General features: G+C 49.9%; 1 long non-coding RNA gene across 1 annotated transcript; it reads right to left on the bottom strand.

The window, feature by feature from the left end:
• Positions 1-3574: 3574 nt before the first annotated feature.
• LOC105483131 (uncharacterized) lies at positions 3575-20317 on the bottom strand. Its single transcript, XR_011609443.1, has 3 exons — positions 19099-20317; positions 16228-16325; positions 3575-3973 (listed from the first exon to the last, which is right to left on the bottom strand). It is a non-coding gene; the product is annotated as an uncharacterized lncRNA (long non-coding RNA).
• Positions 20318-20549: the final 232 nt, after the last annotated feature.

Below are 20549 nucleotides of genomic sequence, written 5' to 3'. Positions count from 1 at the left end.
CAGTGTGAAAATGGACTAATACAGTAGGTATGCCTATCATCTTCATTTTACAGATAGGAAACTGAGGCACAGAGAAGTTAAAGAGCTTGTTCAATATCATTGAAATAGTAGATGGTGAAGCCAGCATCTGGTTCTGGCCTCTGGGCTCTCAACCTCCACACCATGCTGGAGAGTGTTCCCTGCTGAACAGCAGCTCCTACAAAGGCCTGAGCAACTGGCAGAAGGGTCCACCCAGGGCAGCCAACAGTGGTGAGGCTGGAGAGACCAGCAGTCGACTTTTGTTCACTGACACAGCTCTGGAGTGGGCTGACAGCAGTCCAACCATGCACCATGCGGGAAAGCCGGTCAGTTCTCTCCACTCCCCTGGCTGATTGACAGCAGACCCATAGACTCAATCCCCAAAGACCTAACCCTGATTCCAGCCCCAGCCTTAACTCCAGCTCAGTTTCTGCAAAACCTTCCCCAGTTAATTACATGCGTGGAGACCATACAACCAACCAGGCAGTTTTCCACACTCCCTCCTCACTCTCTGCTCTCACCCTTGCCTGGTCTGGTACCCATAATGCATTTTCACAACTTATGTATGCCCTTTTTGGGATCTTTTAATATCTCTCCTCAAACCACACCTGGCTAATTTGCTAAGCACTGAACCAAAATCCAGAACTGCCCAGCAGATAAATTAAGGAACAACTGTTTCCCTTTCAGGAAGACTGACCACAAAAGTCACCAAACAGCAAATTCTTTTTCAATGCCAGTGCAATACAGAAAGATTCTATTTTTAAATCAATCCACAAATGTTTGTCCTATTGATTTTGTTGATTTGTTTATATACACCCTGTCTCATTCCACTAAAAACAAAAAAGGCTTGGGCAATTTTCAAAATACATGTAACCAAATATAATAAATAGATGTAGAGTCAGGACAAAGAAAAGCAAAGGTAGGAAATAAAATAATGCAAGGAGTTTTATTCAGCTTCAAAATATCCTGCACGGTTTGTTTTGGTTGGGTAGCTTGCTGGGTTTGAGCTTCCTGGTGGCCAAGGCAAGGACAGGTGCATTCATTAAACAGATTCCTAGGGCTCCACCATCAGCGGGGGGCCTGCCATTCACCCACCCCTGATGACACAGTTGCTTATCTTTGAACATAGATGGGCAATGGTCCCCAAGGCCCAGACAAGCCACCTTCTCGACCAGCGATGTCCCCTCCCCTGGGCTCCTAGAAGTTCTTACTCTTAAGATAAGAAGGGGTGGGCTATCCTCTTTTGAAGCCTCCTAGGTTCCAGGCATTTTGCCAAGTACTGTATGTGTCTTAACTTACCTAATGCCCCCCCTGCGAGGTTCAAATCTCCAGCTCCAACATCTACTTGGAACCCAGGTTCTTCCAAAAATTATTGGTTACTTAGATGTCTCAAAGTCACATGGAACTCACTGTGTCTAAGTTGACCCCTCACAGTCTCCCCATCCACTCATCCAATCTCTTTCCTGTGTTTTGGGGCTCAGCGAATGGCACCACCATCCGGTGGCTCAGGCCAGACCTGATGAGTCATCCTTATATCTGTCATGCCCATAAAACACCCATAAAACACCTACTACCAAGTGCTGCCAGCCTTACCTCCTAAACAGTTCCTGAAGCCCTCACTTCTCTCGACTGCATCTGCACCTCCCTCCCTTGATCAGCCACCTCCTCTTGTGTGAGCCCCTCCAAGAACTTCTCACCCTGGCTCCTCACATTAACTCTGGTTCCTCTAATACACCCTTCACTCTGCAGCCAGAATAATCTTGTCAAGACACAAAACACATCTGACCTCAGCAATCCTGATTAAAACCCCTCACTGGCTTCCCCTTACTCTTAAGATGTAGACCACAGCCCTCAGAGTGGAGAACAAATTGGCCCCTGTCCATCTCTCCGATTGTACTGCAAATCACAGCCCTATTGGCTCTTCTCCAGGCTCACTGGCCACCTCCTCCTTCACTGTGCCTGGGACACTTCTTCATGCCATTCTGCTCATGCATCAGCTCTTCCTAGCCATCACCTCCTTTGGGGAGCCTTCCCTGACTCCCATCACTAGTCAAATCCTGCTTAAGCTTTCCTCGTGCCCAACACCTTCCCTTTGAGGCCCTCATCCCACCTGGGAGGATGGGAGACCCACAGGCTGGCCTCAGTGTCTGCACTTACACCCTTTCCATAATAAGCAGTTGATTAGCCCTTGATAATATTTGTTGAATGTTGTTGAATGAATAGATTAGAGGCTTGTCATAGACCAAATGATGGCAGCTAAAGATATCAGGACCTAATCCCTGGAACCTGTAAATGCGACCGTATTTGGAAAAGGGTCTTAGCAGATGTGATTAGGTGAAGGATCTTGAGATGGGCAGATTATCCTGGATTATTCGGTAGGCCTTAAATGCCATCACATGTATCCTTATAAGAGAGAGGCAGAGGGAGACTTGAGACACAGAAGCGAAGGTGATGTGAGGACAGGGCAGAGAGAGATTGGAAGACACTGGCCTTGAAGACTGGAGTGACAAAGCCACAAGACTAGAAGTGCCACAGCCACCTGAAGCCAGAAGATGCAAGAAGCAGATTCTCCCCTCGAGCTTCTGGAAGGAGCACAGCCCTGCACATACCTTGATTTCAGCCTATTAGTAGCCAATTTGGACTTCCGGCCTCCAGAACTGCGGAAGAATAAATGTGTGTTGTTTTAAGTCACTAAGTTTGCAGTAATGTGTTACAGCAGTCAAAAATGAGGCTCATAGATGATGAAACCCAAGCTCAGAGAAGCTAAGTTATTTGCTCAAAGTCACATGGCTAGTCCAGTCCTGCCCTCCCCTCAATCTTCTCCAGGAAGCTATTTAGAGAAAGCTGACTTTTCCAAAATGAAAACCCCAGTGGGGCTGAGGTTACTTGGGAACAATGAGAGCTCACAGCCCCCAGACCAGGTATGGGGAAACTGGTCCCTCTCAGCACACATGGAGCCAGCCAGGGTCCTGGCCTCTTCTCCGTCTCTTGTTCTGAGGATGCAGATCCCAGCTTATCCCCTCACCTCAAACTCCAGGAGAGGACCCTTCTCAGGACTTGATTATTCCCAGCACAGTCCCTCAAGAAGCTGGGCAATGCAGCCAGGAATTACCCAAAAGCTCTGGCTTAATCACTCCTGAGCCACGAAGACCGCTTGCTAATGTCTCCCTTCAGAAAGTTCCAGGCCCCTGCCTCTTTGTTTCCTCCTTCCCTTGCTCCTTTCCTTCTTGCCACTCCTGGCATCATACAGAGAGTGAAGCCAGTATGGATTTCACCTTGGTAGCCGTCTTGCTAGGGGAAGCTAAGACAAGAACAGTGCTACAATGAGCTGAGCACAACACGCCCCAGGCACATGCTAGGTGCTCTCACATGGCACACCTCAACAGGCTCAACAGCCAGGCAAGATAAGTGGTACCCATCTTGCTGTTGGGGAAACTGTGGCTTAAAGAGACCAAGAGCTCAAAGTTACCCAGCTAGGAAGTGGCCAAGTTGGGATTCAACCAGGTCTGCCTGACTGCAGATCTAGTGCTTTTCCCACCCACCCCACGATCCCCAGTCCCAGTCCAGGAGAAACTGCTTCTGCCTTAATAGAGAAGACACCCAGGGGCCCGCTTTCTCAGCCTGTCTCCACCAAGTCTTCTGCCCTGAGTTTCCATTTATCCATCCAAAAAATGAAGCAACCACCCAACCTAGCCCAAGTCCACTCAAGGCAAACTCATGCAAATCAAATGCAATAATAGATGAGGAGCTGTTTTGAAAGTAAAAGTTCCGTGCCTGGGATTATTATTGTAAATACTGTATACTCAACTCTTGATTTCCCACACTAATGGGAGGGAGCAGTGGCGCAGATAATTAAAAATGCATTTATATTTGGCTCTGGAATGTGTTTTTGTTGTCATATTCGGAGATGACTGGGTCTGATGTTCTGGGAATTCAGTGTGACTTCATAATCCTTCTGAAAAAAAAAAAAAAGAGGAAAAGAATAACAAATGCTTGTCCCGAGAGCAACCAGAAAACCATCCCGTGCTCAGTCTCAGCTGGTCTCCCTGTCTCTGCTAAGAATGGGAAGTGTCACCTCCAAGGTAGACACAAAGGCACCCAGCCTGGCAGAGCTTTGAAATAAACGACTATTGTTACTTTAAACCAGTGGATTTTCAGATGGTTTGTTATGCAGCAGCATTTAACTACTACACCCCCAATTCCACATTCCCAGGAGGTCTGTGTCCTCTCCAAGATTTCTATGAATTCCTGGTCACTTTAGAGTCCAACTTCTTTTAGTCCTTCCATCTGTCCCCCCACTCCTTTCCTCCCACACTCTTCCTTTCCCAGACCTGAAACCATCTCTTACCCCTGATACTTCCTAAATAACTTACAAGGTTTTTGTGAGTGTAACAGACTACTGAGAATCTGGAGGCGATGGAGGAGTGTTCCTATCACAGAATCTCAGATGACTTTCAGTTGGATGCTAAAAATCTCTGTTCTTAAAAAAATATTTGTTCCCCTTCACCAACAACTTTCTTCCTTAGCTTTGGTCTCCTGCCAGTTTGCCTCCTCTCTCCCTCTATCTGTTTCTCCTCTCTTCTCTGTTCTTCCACACCTCCAATTTCCCATGCGTATCATCGGCTAGCAGTTTAGCTATCTGCCATTTCCAGACACTTCATGCTCTCTGAGTCTTATCTTCCACTCCCAGAAGATTGTCAAAGTATTTTCCAAAACAAAGATAGTTTCCCCTAAGGGGATTCTGATGCCAGATATTCAACTAATAGTTGCACTTTCTAATCCTGCTGCATAAGTGAGGGAGGATACTTCCAGTTGTCCATTGAATATTCATTCTTTTCTTCCTTCTTACCTTCGGTTTGTTCATTTTATTCAGGGGAGTTAATTTTCCTGCCTCCTTTGCAGACCAGAGTGGACATGAGACATGGTTATGGTCCTTGAGGTGTAAAGAGAAGTCTGCTGGGGACTGATGAGAATGTCCAACTTTTCCTGAGACAAGTGCCACCCCGTCCTCTTGCTTTTTCCTGTCTAGGACACAGACCCAATGTCTGGCAGTGCAGCAGCCATCTTGCCACCATGAAGACGAAAGCCACATGCTCAGGACAGCAGAGCAGAAAGACAGAACGGGTCTGCACTCTTGACTTCCTTCAGCTGCACCTGGACTGCTTAATTCTGGACGCCACGTTCAGGGCAAAAAATAAACTCCTGTATGTTGGGTTTTCATCTCTTGCATCTGAATGCAATCCTATGCAATCCTCCCTGATTCAATAAGTAATTACATTTTGATTTCAAAAACCCTTCCTTTCACCACTGCTGCTTCAGGTAAACGGATGGTGCCGTCAACCACTGACTATAGGTTAAACAAAGCTGCTAATGATGTCAATTAAAAGTGCTCAAGTAATATCACCTGCAACGATTGAGTGTTGTCTCTAAGTGGAAAAGAACAGCTGGGAACCCCACGCTCATCTCAGAATAGCACTAACCTGAGCCCTCCTGAGGGCAGAGATGGTGCCCTTGTTCGTTCAGTCTCCCTGTGACATGCCGGGCCCTGAGGGGACTCAGAGCTCGTGAGTGGAAAGGGAATGAGCCACAGAGTGGACTCGGAGCTTCCTGAGCAATCTTTTTGGTATGGGGTGGCCCTGCGGAGGTGGGTTTCTTTAGACGCTAGGCAGACAGGCAAACCCCATGGAAAGCGACTTGGCAGGACTTTAGACCTCACACCTGGCTGTTATCCCAGCTCAGCCATCTGAGTAGGCAAATAACCTTGGGTGGGGACAATATTTACCCTACAAACTTCAGCCTTCTCGACTGCAAACTGATGACATTAATCACACCGTCTTACACAGTCATGAGCATTACCCGAGATGACCCGTGCAGGGCATTTACTACCTGCTCACAGTAAGTGCTCAGAAAACGCCCGCTTTACTACCATTACCTGCAAGGAGGTCATTTCAGTGCTGGATTCGGGAAGGAGACATAGACTAAATGGGTAACAGTCACTCAGCAGAGGAGGCCCCATCTGGGCTCTGCAGGGAGGTCAGCCAGCAGCAGTCATAGGGCTGAGTGACTCCCTACTTGCAGCAAGAGCAACTTGCTGACTCTCGGGTGCTCCTGTCCCCTGGTCAGACCCTCCTCATCACCCCGATGTGTCAGGATTCATCTATCTGTCCACCTTTCTCATCAGCCTGGGAGTCACTCTCTGTACCTCCAGGGTCCAGCACATAGTAGGTAACAATGAGTGTTTATTGAAGGAGGAAGGGACAGCTAGCCAGAGGCAGTGGATCTGGAAGTGGCGGGCCAATCTGAGCTCCCTTCAGGCTCCCTAAAAAGAGGACCTAATTCTAAGGGACTCTGGAAGTTGCTGAGGTCTTCCACAAGAGTGGAAAGGGATCACGGCAGTGGGGACAGAGGCAGAGAGACTCAGGATGGGGACAGCAACCAATCCCAGCCATGTAGCTGGGTTCTCAGCCAGAGAAGACTGAGATCTGCAGGACAGACTCTGAACAGGAAAGTGAGCATCTGATTCTCCCCAGGGGTGGAGAGAGAGCATGAGATTTGGTGCCTGTAGCCTGGACCTGCCTCTGGTGTCCCCTTGCTGTGGAGTTGGGGCAGCACAGCCCCTCTCCAGGCCTCAGTTTCTCTGTGTGTAGAACCAACAATTGAGTTGGGTGACCTAGGAAGGCTCACCCAGCTCTGACCACCTGGAATCTGGGAATGGGCTGCTCTTCTAGGGCTGGATAGAGGCTCTTGCCAGAGTCCTTAGCCCCAGGCCTATCGCGTGCTGCACCGAGGACCCCTGAGGGGAACTCTGACCTTATTAGGCACCTGCTCACCAACGCCCCAGGACTCCATCCCAAGAAGACATCAGAAAAAAAAAATCAGAAATGAGAGGAAGAAAACATGAATAAACACAGTACCTGCAACTTCCTGCTCTAAGAAACTATGGATCTAGAGGGGCCTTTGCTCCCTCCCTCCTTCATTCTCTCATTCATTCAGTCAGTCAGACAGGCAATAGCTCATCAGACCTCGAGTGGGTCCTGTTGGTTCCGGGCCCTATGCTGGGCACTGGAGACAGTGCCACGAGGAAGATCCTGCAGAAGCCCACAGTCTAAAAGTGAAAACAGACCACGGGACCGACAATTCGGATCTGGAGCAGTAGGGGGTGCAATTGGTGGCAGGAGGCAGGCTCTAGTGATAAGGAATGAGAGGAGATGCACCGGCCAAGCCAGAGCCTTCAGCACAAAAGCATCCTGGGAAGCCCCCTTAGTCCCACGTAAATGGGAACAGCTGATCACCCTCTTTGGAGGGGGTGCTCCACACCTCCAAGCCTGTAACAGAGGAGATGATGGGGCAGAGGAGGACCCTTCAAGAGAGGGAAACTCACAAGGGGCGGTGGAAGAAGGCAGATGGAGTCATTTCTTCCCTCTACCTCCTGGGCTCTGCCTCTAGGTGAGGTCTCCCTGTGCCCTGACCAGGTCTGTGAGCTCCACCTTCTGCGTCTTGAGGTCAAGAAGGCCCTATAGCAGGCAGCAAGTGGCAGTGGAGTTTTTCAGCATCTTTCCACATCCACTGACAGCCCAGTGGGCAGAGTGTGTGCTGGCTCCCCCATCCACTGCTGCCTTTCCTGGCATCAGTCCCCAGGGCCAGACGGGGTCTCTGGACCCAGAACCCCGCTGGTCACTGCCCAGGCTTGGAACAGCAACCCTGGTCAGGGCTGCTCCTCACTGGTGCCAAGCCCTGCTTCACAACCCCAGATCCTTTGCCCGCCTTGGGGGAAAGCAACCCACATTGGCCCCCACTTCTGCCGGGCTCCTGCTGCACTTTGATATATTGGCCTAATATTCCCGGAATTATATTTTGCTCGGTGTTCTTTTTCTTAAACGGCCCCTGGGAGGCCCCATGACTTTGCTCTGAGCATGTGGTGCTACTGTCATTAAGTCACCCCTGAAGAATCCTGCACAGCCATGATGACACCCGAACCGGGGCCTAGGAGGATGCAGAGACAGGCACCCAGCAGCTGAGAAGGCGTTGGGCTGGCGACCTTGGAAGTTTCACCCATCCAGGGAGCTGGGAGCGCATTAGCACGTTCATCCTCACCCTGTTTCCGGAGTGGCCAGCTTTCACACCTGGCTCAGCTGAGGAGGCAGCGGGAGACCTCCCTGCTGAGGGGCCCAGCTCTACTCACCCTCCTCTTGACTTGGTTTCCCTCTTCCTGTTTCCAGGGTCTCTGGTTTTTGGAATTCTTCATATGTCCTTTTTACCCTTCTCCTCCTCTGCTCCAGAGAGCTCAGGGAAGCACTGGCCCTGGAATTAGTGGGAATGGGGTCCATGCCAGGCCCCGTACTCAGTGCCCTGCAGCCATGAGCAGGTCCCCCAGGCTTTCAGCATTTCACTTTGCTCTTCTTTAAAATGAGGGTGCAATTTTCTGCCTTGCCCATTTCTTAGGCATTAAATATTTAATGAGCAGCTACTATGTGCTAGGCAGTATGCCATGCTCCCTTGCCATAATGCTATTGTAAAAGTTAATTAATAATAGCAGCACAACAACCACCAACCTATGATGTACCAGACCCCTTGCTAAGCAAGCATTTCCCCTCCTTCACTTTCTGCTTCACCTTCCTTGTCACCTTCCTCGTCACCATTCTCATCACCAACCTAGCCCACATGTACCAGCTGTGTGCCATGTGCACTACTCTAAGTTAATTATGGATATTAACCCTTTTAATCCATGTAACAATGCTGCGAAGGATATACTGCCAGGATCCTTATATTGCCGGTGAGAAAGCTCAGTCTCAAAGAGGTAATACGACCCACCCCAGGTCACACGGCCTCTCAGTAGCGAGGCAGGATTTTGAATCCAGGTCTGACTCCCAAATCCATGCTCTTAACCACTATATTCAACTGCTTCCAACATCAAATAGCATATGTGAAGGTGCACGGAGCATTATGCTAAGGTGAATGTCACAATTCTCAGTCAAGGCAGCAGCAATGCCAGAAGACTGAGACACACCTCTGCCTCCCTCACAGCACTCAGAGTGGTGTCTTGAGGCCATTCATACCCAGATTCAACCCTGACTCTGCTACTAATCTGCTGTGCTGACTGGGCAAGTTCCTTCACCTCCTGGAGCTTCAGTTTTCCCATCTGTAAAATGGGGTTAATGATACCAGCTTCTCCAGGTTGCTATAAAGGTGGCATGAAATATAAATCTGTGTATGAGCCTAGCACACTGGCTGGTATGCAGACTCTCGATGAGAGTGGCTTCTTTTCCAACCCTTTCACAGTCCAGACCCCTTTGTCCCAAGGTAACCACAGTGTGGTGCCATTCACACCCTAGCATTCCCTGTGGGATCAGGCTGAGGCTGAGTTTTACCTGAAGCCAAGAGCTTTGCTGGCTCCTTTCCCTGCCCTGTGCTGCTTTCTTTGCTCCCTTACAGTGAGCACCCTCCCTCAGTAAGTCACATGCCCCAAAGCCCTGTATTCAGAACCCTGACCTAAGGCCAGCTGCACAAGAAGAAGGCATTTCAGTTGGCAGCAGGAAGGGGAAAGACGCAGGGGGTGGGCAAATGAGCTTGGCAGCCTCTTGGCCTTGCCACCACCGAAAAGGATTGAGGAGGCTGGGCATGGTGGCTCACGCCTGCGATCCCAGCACTTTTGGAGGCCGAGGCAGGCGAATCAGCTGAGGTGAGGAGTTCAAGACCAACCTGGCCAACATGGCAAAGCCCTGTCTGTAGTAAAAATACAAAAATTAGCCAGGCGTACTAGTGCATGCCTGTAATCTCAGCTACTTGGGAGGTTGAGGCAGGAGAATCACTTGAACCCGGGAGGCAGAGATTGCAGTAAGCTGAGATCGCACCACTGCACTCCAGCCTGGGTGACAAGAGCAAAACTCTGTCAAGAAAGAAAAGAAAAGAAAGAAGGAAGGAAGGAAGGAGAAAGAAAGAAAGAAAGAAAGAAAGAAAGAAAGAAAGAAAGAAAGAAAGAAAGAAAGAAAGAAAGAAAGAAAGAAGGAAAGAGAGAGAGTGAAGGAAGGAAGGAAGGAAGGAAGGAAGGAAGGAAGGAAGGAAGGAAGGAAAGAAAGAAAGAGAGAGAGAGAGAGAGAGAAGGAAGGAAGGAAGGAAAGAAAGAAAGAAAGAAAGAAAGAAAGAAAGAAAGAAAGAAAGAAAGAAAGAAAGAAAGAAAGAAAAGAAAAGAAAAGAAAAGAAAGAAGAAAGAAAGAGAGAGAAAGAAAGGAAGGAAGGAAGGAAGGAAGGAAGGACGGAAGGAAGAAAGAAAGAAAGAAAGAGAAAGAAAGAAAGGAAGGAAGGAAGGAAGGAAGGAAGGAAGGAAGGAAGGAAGGAAGGAAGGAAGGAAGGAAGGAAGGAAGGAAGGAAGAGAGAAAGAAAGAAAGAAAGAAAGAAAGAAAGAAAGAAAGAAAGAAAGGAAAGAAAGAAAGAAAGAAAGAAAGAAAGAAAGAAAGAAAGAAAGAAAGAAAGAAAGAAAGAAAGAAAGAAAGAAAGAACGAAAGAAAGAAAAGAAAGAAAGAAAGAAAGAGAAAGAAAAGAAAAGAAAGAGAAGGCTTGAGGAGCCCAGACCAGGACTCTGGGGTGGGAAAACGTGGTTCTGAGGCAGGAAAACCACAAGAGCCTATGGGTAGTCAACCTGTCAGCTCCCCTGTGGGACACCTGCCAATTCCCATGCCTGGGCTGCCACAGAGTGTGCAGAGGTGCTGGCTCAGCTGACCCCACCCACCAGTGGAGAAAATGTTCACACTGTGGAGTATCCCTGCAGGAGGTGCCTCGGCTCTGGGGCCCTGGCAGGAGGCCCCAAGCTGGTCAGAGAGGCCTCCTCCAAAAGAAAGGGTGGACAAGTAGTAAAGATGAAGATGGCATCCCGTGTGTGACAGCTGGGTTGAGGCTGCCCAACACTTCCCTACCTGGTCACACTCCACACTGCGACCTTGGTTAAGGTACCTGACCCTTCTCCATTCCCTGCCACAGAACTCAGGGGAGCACTGGAGCCAGAACCAGTGGGAGTGGGGTCCACACCAGGCCCTGCATTCTGTGCCATGCAGAGGAGGTCGAGCCCCCAGCCTTTCAGCATCTGGAGTTGCTCCTCTTCCCTCTCTTTATTTGTTCATTGAACAAATATTTTTCCAGCACTGACCATGTGCCAGGCTCTGTACTAGGTCTTCACACCCAGATACAGGAAGCAAGTAACAGTAATAACAGCGACAATGAGACCCAGCCTCCTCCAGATGATAGCATGAATGGTGATCAAGATCTAGACCTGCATGTGAGTCCCCCTGCTACTTTCCTAGCTGTATGATCTTCGGCACATTGCTTCACTTCCCCGTGCCTCAATTTCCTCCTTGTAAAATGGAAGAGATAGACTGTGTCTGATGGAGAAGAAATGGGATCACCCAGTCCAGGCTTTCAGCACAGCACCTGGTCCATGGTGAGGTCTCATTACATGGCGGCCATTTCTCTTACAGTCCCACAAAGCAGGGGCTTCAGACAGAGCTTGAAGAGGTGAGAAGGGATCTGGAGTGACTCCTCCTCTTGCTCTTTTCCATCCTCCCTATTGTGGCCCTAACTCAGGCCTTGTCATCCCTTACAAGGAATTTCCCCCCAGCCTCCCTGCCTCTGGCCTCATCCCATCCAATTTGTCTGCAACACGGCCACCAGGTTGATCAACACCAAATTGCAGGTTGCCTTGGGATCACGTCACTCCCTGGGCCTCCTCCTACATGCACAATAAAGTCCACACTGCTCAGCGGGCCCTCAAGATCCTCAAGGGCTGAGGCCAGCATTGGTGCTACCTCCTGCCGCTTCTCACCTCCCACCAGCCTTTCCCACGCCTGCCACCTAAGGTCTACTTCACTGCCCAGGGCCTCTGGAAAGACGACACCCAATGGTTATCTGAGCGGGCTAGAGGCCAGCTCACATGGGCATGGAGGCCCATACCTCGAGTTTCTGGGACCTGGAGAAATTGGGGTTACAGCAGGATAAGGGGCTTCATATGGAAAGGGGTAACTCTGGAGGCTCCAGGCGAGAATCCTTCCTGGCCTCTTCCAGTTTCTGGTGGTGGCCGGCAGCCTTGTCATTGCTTGGCTGGTAGCTGCATCACTCCAATCCCTACCTCTGTCATCACCTGACCTTCCCTGTGTCTCCGTGCCTGTGTCTTCAGTTGGGGTTCTCATAAAGACACCAGTCATTGGATTTATGACCCACCCTAATCCAGCATGATTCAGTATTAACTTGATAACATCTGCAAAGACATTATTTCCAAGTAAGTCATATTTGAAGTTCCAGGTTCACATGGATTTGGGGGAGACACTATTCAGCCACATACAATGGTATTATTCCCCCATTTTCTAGAAGAGGAAACTGAGACACAGAAAGTGACTTGCTCGAGGTCATGTGGCTTCGTAAGTGGCAGGTCCAGGATCCGTGCTCCTGTCTGCCTGACATCAAGACCTGCCCTACTCACCCCACCGCCCGAGAACTCCGAGGACCTCAGTCATCACTGTCACTTATTGATGTGCCATTTGACATCCATTCTTCCATTTAACCCTCAAAACAGTCTTCTGGGACTGGAGACATCATGCTTGTTTCGTAGACATCAGCTTAGAAAGGCTAAGTGGCTTGCCCAAGACCACACAGCAAATTAGGGAAACAGCCAGGATTAGAACTGAAGTCAACCTGACTTCAGAATCAAGGGCTTACCCACTACGGCCTTGAAACACTTTGATTTGTCTCTTTGCTTTGTGACCATTTAAATCTGGAGGAATCACACATCACAATCCCTGCCACTCAAAGGCCGTTTTCCAGAGTCAGAGATCCTCCCCACCTAGTCCATGTTGAAGGGGCTGTTCCATCCCTAGGGGCCTGGGAGGGGGATGTGGATCGGAGAAGCCACCTCCCCCATCCACATTTACACACACTCACACTCACACACCCACACTCACACACACTCACACTCCTCTGCCAGCCAGCCATCTCCCAGAGCCAATTAACAAGGCTGGGTGGTCTCAAGGGAGCCCCACAGGGTGATAGACTTATTGATCGGCTAGAGTTGCGGAGTGTCAGGCAGGAGAGAGGAGTCATTTAGGCAGTGTTCTCTCTTTCTGAGTGCGGCAGGGACTCCGGGGGTGGAGAGTAAGTTGTATTTACTGTGACGATAATTGAAAGGCAGCAGCAGCCACCCCACATTGTCCCCGACAATACCTAATTGGTGGACCAAAAACTGCAGGAGAGCTGGGGCTGGGGCTGGGGCTGGGGGTGGGGAGAGGGAGAAAGAAAGTTAATATAGCCCAGAATCAATAGTGAAAGCTTTCACAGTGTCAGGCACAATAAATGGAGCTGAACGACTGGAAGCTGCAGAAAATTAGCCTCGAGGCTGACTCGGTTTGAAAGCTAAAAGCTGGTAAATGCAGAGACAGACGGGAGTTCCCGGCCGCCCCTTCTGTTGTCATGTTTTCTGGTGGCAACTGGAGGCCTGGTGCCAGCTCAGGGTGCACAGGCCTGGGGGAGGATGCATCTGATGGACTCTTATTTGGCCACCTGACAAAGGACTCAAGACATGGAAAGGCTGTGGTCACCCAAGACCTTGGCCCAATCGTGTCAGCTCACAGAGCTTTGGTTTGCTCATCTGCAGAGTGTGCACCTAGTATGGGAGTGCAGTGTCGTGTGGTGGAAATAACATGAGAAGACCAGGGTTTGAACCCCAGTTGTGCCATGTCCTCATGGTGGGACACCGGTTAGGTGGGACTTAACCCCACTAGAAAAGGAGAATTGTGATACCTCGCTGTGGAAGGCTGAGAATGGACTCCTAAAAGATATTCACATCTCAATGCCTGGAACTTGTGAATGCTACCTTATAGGGCAAAATAAAAATGGATCTTTGCAGATGTGATGAAATTAAGGATACTGAGATAGGCAGATTATCCTGGAGCATCTGGGTGGACCTTAAATGCAATCACCACTGTCCTTTATAAGAGAGTGGCAGAGAGAGATTTTAGAAAGACACACAGAGGAGGAGGTGACATGAAGATGGAGCAGAGGGTAATCTGAAGATGCTATCCTTGAAGATTGGAGTGATGCAGCCACAAGCCAAGGAATGCTAGCAGCCTCCAACACTGGAAGAGATTCTCCCCTAGAGCCCCTGGAAGAAGAACAGCCTAGCTGACACCTTGCTTTCTGCCCAGTGATCCTGATTTTGAACTTCCAGCCTCAGTAACTGTGAGAGAATAAATGTCTATTGTTAAAGATGCCAAGTTGTGGTCACTTGTTATAGCAGCCTCAGGAACTGATGCACCAGCTTTGCAGAGCTGGGAAGATGAGAAATGTGCATTAAAACAGCTGGCACATGGCAGACTTCAGAGCCGAGAGGTCACAACTCTCAAGCAATCAGCAGCTGCCAAGCTAGAGCCCAGGGCCCCGTTTTAAGGCCAAGTCTTCAGTTTCTACATGAAGCATCTGAAATTTCTCCAACAAGATTAATTGAGAAAATTATTATAATCTTTTGAGACAATAATAATTGGTCTCAGTCACCCAGGAGCTCACTGCAGCCTTGTCCTCGTGGGCTAAAGTGATTCTCCCACATTAGCCTCACAAGTAGCTGGGACTACAGATGCACACCACCACACTCAGCTAATTTTTTTATTTTTTCATTTGTGAAAACAAGGTCTCACTATGTTACCCAGGCTGGTCTCGAACTCCTGGCTTCAAGCCATCCTCTCACCTTGGCCTCCCAAAGTGCTGGGATCACAGGTGTGAGTCACTGCATCTGACGGAGAAAATTACATATTGTCTGTTTTCTTTTGCTAGAATGCAAGCCCCAAGAGGACAGGTGTCTTTATTTCGTTCACCCATATACTCAAATGCCTAGGACAGTGCCTGGCACTTAGCAAATGTTCAATAAACACTTGCTGAATGATAATAACAGAACAACACCCAAAAAAATACTCACCTAATACAAAGCAGATGCTCACAGGCTGGCAGCTGTAGTGATATTAACAAAAGGCTTTGTCTTTCCTCTCTGGGCCTCAGTTTCCTGATTTGGGGAATGATGTTGCTTAGAATAGCATAGCTCTGGAGGATTGGCCATGTGGGGAATACTCAGCGAGGGAAAGAAGAGTGCTTTGAAGATTATAAAATGTTGTCCAGAGTCCTTACCCAGCCTTCCTGCCCTCTCATGAGACTCCAACCACTCATAGCCTACTAAACCCCCTGAGATCCAGACAGTGTCCTTTGATTGCCTTCGGGGGTCAAGAATTCCCTACAATTATGTACAAAATGTTCTGTAAATATATACTCCTGCACTTCCCTTGTTAAACGCTCAATTTTTAGATTCTCAAAGAGGGCCTGTGACCTTTAAAAGATCTGTAACCCCTGGAACAATCTATCTCCTCCATCTCCAGCTATCGGGAGCCCCAGAGGCCAGCTAGGAGAGCAGCCTCCAGATTTGCATTATCACTGGCTGTGCACCAAGGCAAGACCCTCTGGGGCACATGGCACAAACACCTTACCTCTGTGAGCACAGGGTGAGAGGGCAAGAAAAGAAAGCAGTGAGGCCTGGGGAAGCAGTGAGGAATGAGGGGCTTCAGAGCACCAGAGGTCAAGGGAGAAGCCTCAGGAGTGCTGCAGATGACCTACACCTCCTCCCAAATGAGTGCCGACGGTGTACGTCTCACCTCAATTCTGCAGTAGCTTGAAGGTGGCCGTTGTGGGAATATTTATACCATGGAAACTGGGAAATGCTACAAATCAGTTTACCTTTTTATTTTCCTGGAAAACTGGCTGTTAAACATTTTACCATCACACCACTGGAAAAACCCCCCTTGGAGACAAGCCACCTATTCCAGAGCTTTGCAAGGAACTTCCCCACCATACCAGCAACCCCATGCAGGAAACCCGTGTCCAACATGCATTCATGAATATTTATTTACCAGAACTCAGCTGAGGCAGCTCCAACGCCTGCTGGATCTAGAACGGGGAGGATGGCCCATCTCACCCCAGCTTGTCTTTCCTGCGGGGCCTCAGTCCCAGCTCCACTGGCAGCAAAGGGTTAGTGGGGCCGTTTGGGCACCAGGGAACTCAGCTGGGGCTGATCTGCCCAGCATGCAGAGATGGCTCCACCAGAGACAGGCCAGCTTCGGGGTCCAGCCTCTCTCCATCCCTCTCCTGAGCCAGCATTCACTTCGCTTGACTCCCTCAAGCAAGAATCCTAACCTGGGAAGTCAGGCAGCCTGAGGCCCAGGAGGTCTTGCACTTTCCAGGTGGTGGGATCACACTTTCCACCTCCCAGCCTCCATCTCCTCCTCTGTACCCTGGCAATGAAGGGCAAGGACTGTGAGAATTAAACATGACAAAGTCAGAGAAAGCCCCAAGCCAAAACTCCCATTCGAGGTGCATCTTCCACATACCAGGAACTTGACAGATGGCATCATAATTCACCCTCCTGAAAATACCTCTGTTGTCCCTCCTTTCCAGTTGAGGGAACCGAGGCTCAGAATGAGTAAATTCCATGCTCAAACCACACTAGGAGCTGGAGGTGACTTGGAAATTAGTCCATTTCCAAGGCCTTTGCCTTCACTGGCTCGCAGCAGTGCACATGGCACATCTCCTTGAGATTCCAGCATTGCACCCTCCTCCCACTTGCCATAGAGACCACACACCTGCCCCCCAGTTCAGCGGCTCCAGCCATGTCCCTCCTTCTCCAGTAAACAACACGAGTCCTGGGTTAATTGCTGGCTTAAGAGCAGGGGAGGGAGGCCAATGTGCGCAGCAGTGCAGACAGTCCAGGCAGGAGCAGTAAACTCCGCAGGTGCATTGCTGCAAGCTCCACGTCTGCCCTCTGCCTCGCTAATTGGCACTTCCTTGTTAGAGTCATTTCATCGAGATGGAAAAATACATACATGTGTGGATGCAGTGGGAATCTGCTAGGAAGGCTGGAATATCAAATTAAGGTGGCTGACTCCTTTGGAGAGTTGCAAAAATGCAAGACAGGGATGGACAGGACAAGGGTGAGAAGGGATGCGGCCAGAGAATTTGGTCTGGTTCAGTGCTGCCCCTCCAGTGGCAGACAGATCTGAATGAGAAACTCTCCAGGAATTCACGGGAATCGCTTGAACCCGGGAAGTGGAGGTTGCAATGAGCTGAGATCGTGCCACTGTACTCCAGCCTGGGCAACAGAGTGAGACCTTGTCTCAAAAAAAAAAAAAAAAAAAAGGAGGTATTTGTTATGAAGCAAGAGCCTGCAGCATCCACAGGTCATCAGCTGGAGGAGATGCAAGCCAGTCACACAAAAAATGTATCTTTCTCACATCCTCTCTCGCACCCCACACACACTGTCCTTCAGGGGCTTCCAGGAGCCAGCATCAGCCCCTGACTGTTCCTGACCACAAACACCCGGTGGCAGGTTCTGTCTGTCATCTTGGAGAGCAGAAACAATTTGACTCTGGTCACCAAAGCAACTCAGCATCCAGACCCCAAGAGGGAGAAGAAGAAGGAGTGAGCATCTTCCATTCACCCACTCACCCATCCAACTCAATAAGCACTGAGCGTTCTCTCCTGGGGCTTTGGCACATGCTGTTTCCACTTGCTGGAATGCTTTTCCCTTTGGGTGCCCACATGGAAGATTCTTCTTACCATTCAGGTCCTAGCTCAAATGCTACCTCTTCAAAGAGACCTTTCCTGACCATCTATTTAGAGCACTTCTTCTCCAGCCCTGGGTTTAACAGCCTTCTTAGCACTTGCTTCTCTCAAAATCATCTTGTGCCTTTGTTTTAGTCCTTGATTACTGATGAATCCTCCCTCTCCCAATAGAAAGCGAGCATCACCCTTACTGCTGCGTTCCCAGTGCCTAGGGTGCTGCAGGGTGCAGGTATGGGTGAGTGAGTGGGTGGGCCAGGGAGTGGCACTTGCTGTGTACCTGCCATCTGCTGGGCCCCGTGCTAGGGACCCCCAGAGGAATGAGAGTGGTTCAGTTCCTGTCTGCCACCTCCCCAGCAGTTCACAGGCCTGCTGCCACAGGACAGGTGGGCTCCTTGTTTTAAGTGTGGTCACAAAGGCACCAGGGAAGCCTGTGATTTCAGAGAAGGCTTTCCGTAGCCAAAAGCATTTAAGCTGAGCATTGAAGGGGGAATAAGAATTCCTCAGGCAGCCATGGGTCAAAGGGGATTCCAAGAAGAGGAATTCGCACGGCCCAGGCCCTGATGGAGAATGTTTGGGGAAACTACAAGTTGCTTGGAGGATCTTGAGCTCAGGAGAGAGTGACGCACCCAAGTTGTCTGTTAAGATCTCTTGGGCAGCAGTGGTGTAAATGGATGGGAAGGAGAGATTTGGTGTGATGCAAGGTGAGAGGAGAAAGAGGACGCTGTTGCAGGAGGCGGATGGAAAAAGGAAAAAAGGAAAGGGCAGATACGGTAGATATCAGGGTGTGGAAGGGAAAGGATTTGGATGGAATAAATGGAGAAGCTCAGGATGGCATCCAGGGTGCTCTGCTGGGTCACTGGAAGGATTCCTGGGGTTCTCACTGAGCGAGGAAGCCAGAAGCAGGAGCCAGTGGGAGGAGGAATTGTTCTGGATCTACTGAATTTGAAATGCCAGAGGGACCTCCTCCTCTCCCCAGCCCACCCTGTCCTGCCAGTGCAGCCCACCTGCAGCAACAACAGAATCTGCTGGCTTAGGGGGTGTGTGGCAGGGGTAAGGCAGGGGCAAGGCAGGGATGAGGCAGGGGCGAGGCAGGGGCAAGGCACGGATGAGGCAGGGGCGAGGCAGGGGCGAGGCAGGGGTTTGGCGGGGGCGAGGCAGGGGTGAGGCGGGGGGGGAGGCAGGGGGGAGGCGGGGGGTGAGGCAGGGGTGTGGCAGGGGTGTGGCAGGGGCGAGGCAGGGGCTTCTGGTTGGGTGTGGACAGCAGCCCCTTGATTCCTCCCCTGAAATGGAGGGAACCTGGCCACTGGTCCAGCTTCTCATCTTCCAGGTTAGGAAACAGGTCTAGAGAGAGGAAGGAACTTTCTCACCAGTCGGGAAAAACTATGTTTGCTGCACTCAGAAACAGTCCCAAATTATCAGCAAATGGATTCAAGCCATAATACTTACTTCTCATTTATTTAATATGACCAGATAGATCCTTTGCGGTCTGTTCCCAGACTGCCCCAGTCACTGGGGCAAGGGAGAACGAAGTCCCTGGAGAGTCGCCCACAGGCAAGCATAACGCCCGGGTCACTTCCCAACTCGTTGGCTGGAAGCAGTCCACCACTCCACTCGATCCCAAGGGAACCAGAGAAGCTGTCTTCCATGTGTCCAGAAGGAGGGGGATTGGGAACGTTTGAGGACTGCACTGATGAGCCTGCAGCCCAGGTCTCTAACAGAGCTGACTCAGTGCTGGGCAGCGTGCTGTGTGTTTCACAGACACCACCCATGTGATCCTCACCACAACCCTGCAAACACAGCACCATGACTGCACCCATCTGCCAGTCCATGGTCTCATGACTCAGAGCGGGGATGTCCTGGCCAAGACCAAGAGATGGAGCTGGGGTTCAAACCCAGGGCTTCCACTTTTGGAGGACCAGCAAAAGAGTCTGGATGACCCAGAGGAGGAATCCCAGACTCAGCCTTACTCCACAACCCTAACATGCTGCCAGTTTCCTCTGAGACCCGCTGTATTTTTCCTGAACACGGCAGCCAGCTCCACCCTCAGATCTCCAGGGAGTGATGGTGAGAGTGAATTTGATTTTAAAATCTGTCAAGTCATGCGTGTGGTGAGGAGAAAAGTCCCGTACACTTTCCGGGTGTTTTCATTGGAAAAGAAAGGTGCAAAGTCCAAAGTCAAGCTGCCTTCGTAAGTGGGACGAGGCCAGCCGGCTGGAAAAATGACAGCTCCACACCAGCCTTCCGTGTTAATTGCATCCCAGCCACTACCCCCAGCTGGAGAAACATGGATGCAATTAGCATGCAGCCCACGACTCTCCGGGGCCTGTTCCATCAACACATTTGTCCGATGGCATTAACACCACCCCACTGCCATCATTCTCACACAGCTGGGCCCTCATGCTCTTAAAAAGACAAACTTGGGATACTTTCTGTGCATAATCCTAGTTACCTGCCCAGACGTCTTAACTTCTCTTTTGCTCACCTTGTAGCCCCGGCAGCATGCCAGGCATGTAGTAAATGCTTAATTAATATCTGCAGATGAATGAATGATGTTCCAAATCTTCTAGTTTTATGATTCACCTGCCCTTTAATATTCAAATAAAGTAGCTCCAGGCACCGGCAGATGACTTCTTTTGCTCTCGCTCCTCATCTGGGAAAGGCTCGGGAAAGGCTCAGTTTTACGCACCTCCTCTCACATGGACTTTCTCTCCTCTGTGCCTCTTAATCCCAAACCTGGGACATAGTGGCCTCCTTGCCTTGGTTCCTCCCAGCTTCCACCAGGACAAGGCACATGTGTGTGTCCAAAATTTGCTGAAGATTTGGGTAGTGCTGATGAAGAAAAATGACATTGCCTGGAAATGGAAAAGCAGACATCTCTGCTCTGAAGTTCCTTCTTC

The sequence above is a fragment of the Macaca nemestrina genome, chromosome 1, assembly GCF_043159975.1.
Source record: "Macaca nemestrina isolate mMacNem1 chromosome 1, mMacNem.hap1, whole genome shotgun sequence".
Taxonomy (NCBI): domain Eukaryota; kingdom Metazoa; phylum Chordata; class Mammalia; order Primates; family Cercopithecidae; genus Macaca; species Macaca nemestrina.
This window is presented reverse-complemented; position numbering and strand designations above follow the sequence as displayed.